The sequence below is a fragment of the Homalodisca vitripennis genome, chromosome 4 (genome assembly GCF_021130785.1).
Source record: "Homalodisca vitripennis isolate AUS2020 chromosome 4, UT_GWSS_2.1, whole genome shotgun sequence".
Taxonomy (NCBI): domain Eukaryota; kingdom Metazoa; phylum Arthropoda; class Insecta; order Hemiptera; family Cicadellidae; genus Homalodisca; species Homalodisca vitripennis.
Window position 1 is genome coordinate 48,134,346 of NC_060210.1, and position 5,846 is coordinate 48,140,191.

The window sequence follows — 5,846 nt, forward strand, 5'->3', positions numbered from 1 at the left end:
CGTAAAAGAATTACTTTAAACTGAATATTGAAGCCATATAATGTATATCATACTTTCAGCGTGTAGTAAAACTTGTGAACAGTAAGTAGTTCACATAGGTAATCACTTCTTGAAAACACAGGAAATAAGAAATTCTTGTCTGAACAAACCGGAAATGAGACTCGGACTCAGTGATATGACCAATATCCGGTCAGCTGAAGTAGAAAAATCATGTCTTTTTCCTTATACTACGCCTTCTCGTTCCTGCAGCGTAAGTGCATTATATGCTACAGAGACCCTTAGATTGCACGCTATTACAGTTGAAACAGCGCTTAAATGTTCAACTCTACAATACTATGCTTGATACTTTAAATATATGGCCGCTACTTGGTTAATGTATTATTTTGTTTATTATTGTTTAAAACTTTGTAATTGTAACGAGATAAAACTTTATCCGATTAATAAACCCCCAGGTAATAAAAATCCTAGTTAGGAAAAAATTGTAATGATATAACAATTTACATCTTTTGAAGCCGTTAAAAGTTTTAGATTTTTATCCTGATACCTTTTTCTTTGTCACAATATGTTTGTTATTTAAATACAAGCTATTACTTCCTTAGTAATGGTTTGACTCTACTTTATCTCTATAGGACGTATAAATGTTAGAACACTTCTCTAAGTAGGCAGTCTAGGAATAGAATTTAAATGGATTTAATGTCTATTGAGTAGATATTTAGGCATGAATATACGAGTATTAGTATTTCAAATATTTATTAAGGAAGGCCTGTAAAAAGTACCAAATATATCGTACTAATTTTTGCATATTTTGTTTAATTATTATTTATGCTTGTTTGTTTTTGTATAAAACAATTTGTCACATAAATAAATCTATGTAATCGTTCTGGTTACTTTAACTTATATAAACTCAAAACACAATATATCGAATAAACTATAAATTATCGAAAATATGGAGTACCCCACTAACTCGATTAAATTCACACGGTTTCACAATGATAACTTATACTTAATTTTTGCGCTCCCCTAAAAAATACAGTTATCTCCTAGAAATTATTCCTTTAGCCTATTCGGAATTATAATATATTACTAGGCACCTTCTTGCCAGCTCTGAAAGTTTGTTAGAAGATTTGAACAATGTATCACTAGTATCTAAGCATAGTGACCCTATATTGTAACATTGCAATAATTATACTATTGATAAAGTTTGGAAAGTTTTATCGTTTAAATTTTTTACTTTAAATTTTCAAGTTATATGTATAAATTCAGAATCTCGTTTGTTCATTGAATGGAAAGCTTAGGAGAATCCTTTTGGCGGTATAGTATGACATTTAAAGTAAGAACAGCGAAAGCAACGTATTTTTTAAATACATTAATGCTTATATTAATATTCAAACAAATTTTAACATTCAGAAAACGTACTTAAATATATTCTCCCTAAGTATCATTATCAATGTGATTGATTAATGTGATATCAAAATGAATTCAAGTCATCATATTAAAATGTCTGTATAAAGTTTGTATGAAAGTTGTAAAGATTTATGCTTACCTCGTTTACTTATATTTACAGCTATAATAACGAAAATCTAGGAGAGGGTCTAATTTGCATTAACTAATTTTCATTTGTAACGAGTGCAATTAAAATGCTAACTAAGCTATTACCAAACAACAACAATATTCAGTAGACACCCTCATTTGTATTAATGTGACACTTTGTTAAAATGCATCGAGTACTTGTTGTTTACGGCTCTTTTTTATTTGATTGTAGTACTATTTTTAAAAGAAGACGAATTTGGTAATTTAGCTTGATTTTAATAGGCTCATAAGCGAAACAGTACGTTTGTCTTACAGATTAACATGTCACACTGTGTAAATATTGAGATGAGAATAAATATTTATTAAATATTTCATTGCGTTCTGTAGAATCAGAAAACGGCCTGGGCATCATGCTAGTAGATTGCATGCTAGAAGAAGTCTATGCCGCGAAGTTCCTTGGTATACACATAGATCGAGGGTTGACATGGAATACACACATCGATTCGGTTTGCGCAAAATAGTCTTCAGGCATTTATGTTTTCAGGTCCCTCGCCAAACACTGCCCTAATAAAGTACTGATGACGGCGTATTATGGTCTTTTTATTTTTGGATGGGTTTATCCACACTTTTCCTACGGATTGATTTTGTGGGGGACGTGCGCAAACAATCAATTTTTAAGAGCGTTCAAATTGCAAAAGAAAGCGATTCGTATAATCGCAAAAATAAATTTCAGAGAATCCTGCAAACAAGCTTTCAAACAGTTGCAATTGTTGTCTCTGCCGAGTCTCTAAATTTTGCAAACAATGTTTTTCTGTAAGTCAAGATGTGTCCTGATAAGGGGCTGATACATACATGAGTATTAGACTAGAGGCAGAGACAGCTACCGAACTGAAAGACACAGAACGCTTGCTTATGAGCACTTGCCCTCACAGGCTGGTGTTCATTTACTCAACTGATTCCCACATTCCATCAAAAGTGCCTCAACACCCAAAGCGTTAAAAATTCGCCTCAAACGCTTATTAGCGTCAAAGGCATTTTATAATATCGGCGAATTTATGGCACAAAACTGGGAGACCAATCATTTACAAGACTGACCCCCACGTTGTAAGTGGATAGAATTGGCGTATGAATGAGGCTGAAAGAATGTGAAAACTGTATGTAACAATAGATACTGCGGGATAAATGACAAAATTATTTAAATTTAAATTTCTTGACGTTTGATATACATGTTAACATGTTTTTGCAAAAAACTACTTTACTTTGACTTTGCCTTTTATCGATAGTCCTGTCTCAGTTTTTCTATACTTGTTTGTTTTTTTTATCTGGTATGTATCATGAGGGTACGTGTCAACATGTACTTAATATTGAAGTTGTTTCCAGAACTTTTAACTATTACTTAAATATTTATTAATCGCAATGATTTTACGTTTAGGTATCATTAAATTTACGTTCACTTCAGCATTAGATTAAGAAAAATGTTTAGAAAATTAGTTCGTTCGAAATCAACAGTTACCTATACACCTGACGTGACAAACAATTCTAGCGGAAAATTAAACTCATCGAACAGTTTCCAATCCCCAGCTTCATCAGTTCATAATTAGTTAAGAAATTCCTTGTTTGTTTTAAAATGTTTTGTTATGAGCTAATATAAATAAAAGGCTGTACCCAAAAGAACACAGAAACAACTCTAAATGATGCCTATTCTCAAAATTAAACTATCTATAAACCACTATTTTTAACAAAAAGCGTTAGAAATGTATGAGGGTTACAGGATCATATCATTAGGGTTCGAAATTTAATTTGCAAACCCTTAATAACGCATTAAATTCGCTTCAGTTTTCTCCAGATTGATATTTACAGCTCTTCGAATAGTATACAAATTAAATTCCTTTTCACTCGTATATATCCTTTTTTTATTTTCATATAAAATTAAATAATCAGAAAAGTCCATATTATTTAATAACATTCTCTTTGTTTTTTAGTATTAATTTGAAAATTTGAAATATATTTGTATTTTTGTATGCATAAGAACAAAATTACGTGTATACAGGTTAAAAAGCATTATGTACTTTTTTGCTTGCAATGTTATTTAAAGTTTTTTTTGTGGTGTCGTATTTTTCAAATAACTTTTTTATATTCTAGGTTTTCATGGGAATGTCGTTCTGTAAGTTTGGCACTCTCTTCCCCCATTAGGTATCTGTTTGTCACTGCTAAATTCGTAATTTTTTTCTTGTTTCTAGTTTTGTTTGAACAGCATTAAACTTATTGTTTATTAGTCTAAACTCCCTTTTAATAGAGGGAGGTTACCTCGTTTCCGGTTTCAGTTCCTTACATTGCTAACAAGTTGGCTACTTAGATTTTATCAGAACTTTCTATGTCTAACTGGTGTTTTGACTGTTATGGAAGTCATTGGATACAGAATATAGGTATTTACAGTGATGTTTAAATCAACCAAGTAAATTGTTCGCTATATCAGTTGAGCCATTTCATAGTAAAACCATAACTAAATATATAACTATCATATATTTTCACTTTAGACATGTTTTTGATATATTGGCAATATGTTTATCTAGATTACACTATGTTTGATTATTCTTTCATTAACAAGTTCTCTGACAAATATAAAAACGTTTTCCGTTTGGTTATTACAGTAGGTTGAAAGCATAGTAATTAAATTTATACTGCTGAAGCCAAGTAACTCTTTACTGTCCTTGAAGTGAAATTATTTCATAACGTTGCATGTATTTCACATGTTTAGGTTTCATAACATCTGAGAGATCAAGTCGAGAAGGAATGATTGTTTCAGTTATATTTACATTCATTTTGAGTAATTTAAAGCCAAAAAACGGCAGTTTGTTTTAATAGCGATTTTACTAATGAGTTCATCAGTAGAAATATAATAGCTAGTAGAATAATTTAATAGTTAATTCTTAAAAAAATTACAACCTGAAAAAAGGACATTTGTTGTAATAAACGTTTAAGAGGAATTATAATTTTTGTGACATAGGTTCCAATCTACATTATAACGTTCTTTATTTTGCCTAGGCCTACTTTAAGGAACATGTCTGGCTCTCCCTCTTATCATACTAGTTTGTAATGTTGGCCTACCTTTATTATTTATATTGTATTGTCCTATTATGTTATGAACTCCACGTTATAGGGCTGTCTTCATGTTAGAATAATAAATTGTAAACATTAAAAGGGTTTTAGTTTACAATGTATTGTCCTAATAAATTATTCTGCATCACTTTAGTTGCCTAGGTTACCGCTATTTATCATTACGTTTTCAGAACAAATGTCACTCTAAAATTCACCATCACTATTACGGTCCTTTTTATTAATTTGTTCTTCATTTCGAATACTAATCGAATCACTGCAAACACTACCACAATAACCTACTTCATCTAATATTTTGTCATCATCGATGAAACTTGGACCAGCCATATTTGCAAACACAACATTAGTTCCTACGTCTGTAAAGATAGTGTAATATTTTTCATTTTTAGTTGTTCCTGTATTGAGATATATATGAAATCTTGTATTGATACAGAGGTCCTTACATAGAATCCTTAACACAGAATATTTTTAAGAAACCTGAGGAAGATTAGGACTTCCCTTTTAGACCGTATTAGATTTCTCTGCCATACGTACATATGTAGATATTCTTCATCGAAAAAAAACCCAACTATGGGACTTGAAATATTTTAAACTGAAATTAGGTTACAAGTGTTACATTATTATATAGTTATTTAATCTGGGCAATAACACACCGACAAAAACAAGTGTGGCACCCTCAGTGAATGTAAATGACCGGAAGTAGACACATTTTAAACAAAGCAAGCTTTTTAGTGCTAAATATTTATATATTGTGTCTACCTCGATACAAGAAGGAAACTTCTGCTATGGCTCTGTATATACATTCAACCGGAAGAGTATGAAATGGGCTAAAAGTAAACTCTTTTTGACCTACTAGGTTACCAAGACTTAATTTTTTTATCTTCTTAATCTGGATAACAAGGCAGACTCAGCTTTGGGGATAGAAATGTAATTACTTCGAAAATGATTACTAAAATATGTATTTGATACATATGTTTGAAAAATGTCACAGGAATCCATCACATTACACCATAATTGCTTTTGCTATGTACATGGTTTTGAAGACATTGGACTTCGAGTCTGAGTTAGAAATAGCGCTGGTTCGAGTCCTGTCTGTGACCGTTGCACTTTTTATCAGTACCATCGACCTTGTACTGTATCGACTCTCCCTCTTATTCTGCTTGATAAGATCCTCGCACAGGCCAGTGGCCCATGAGGAC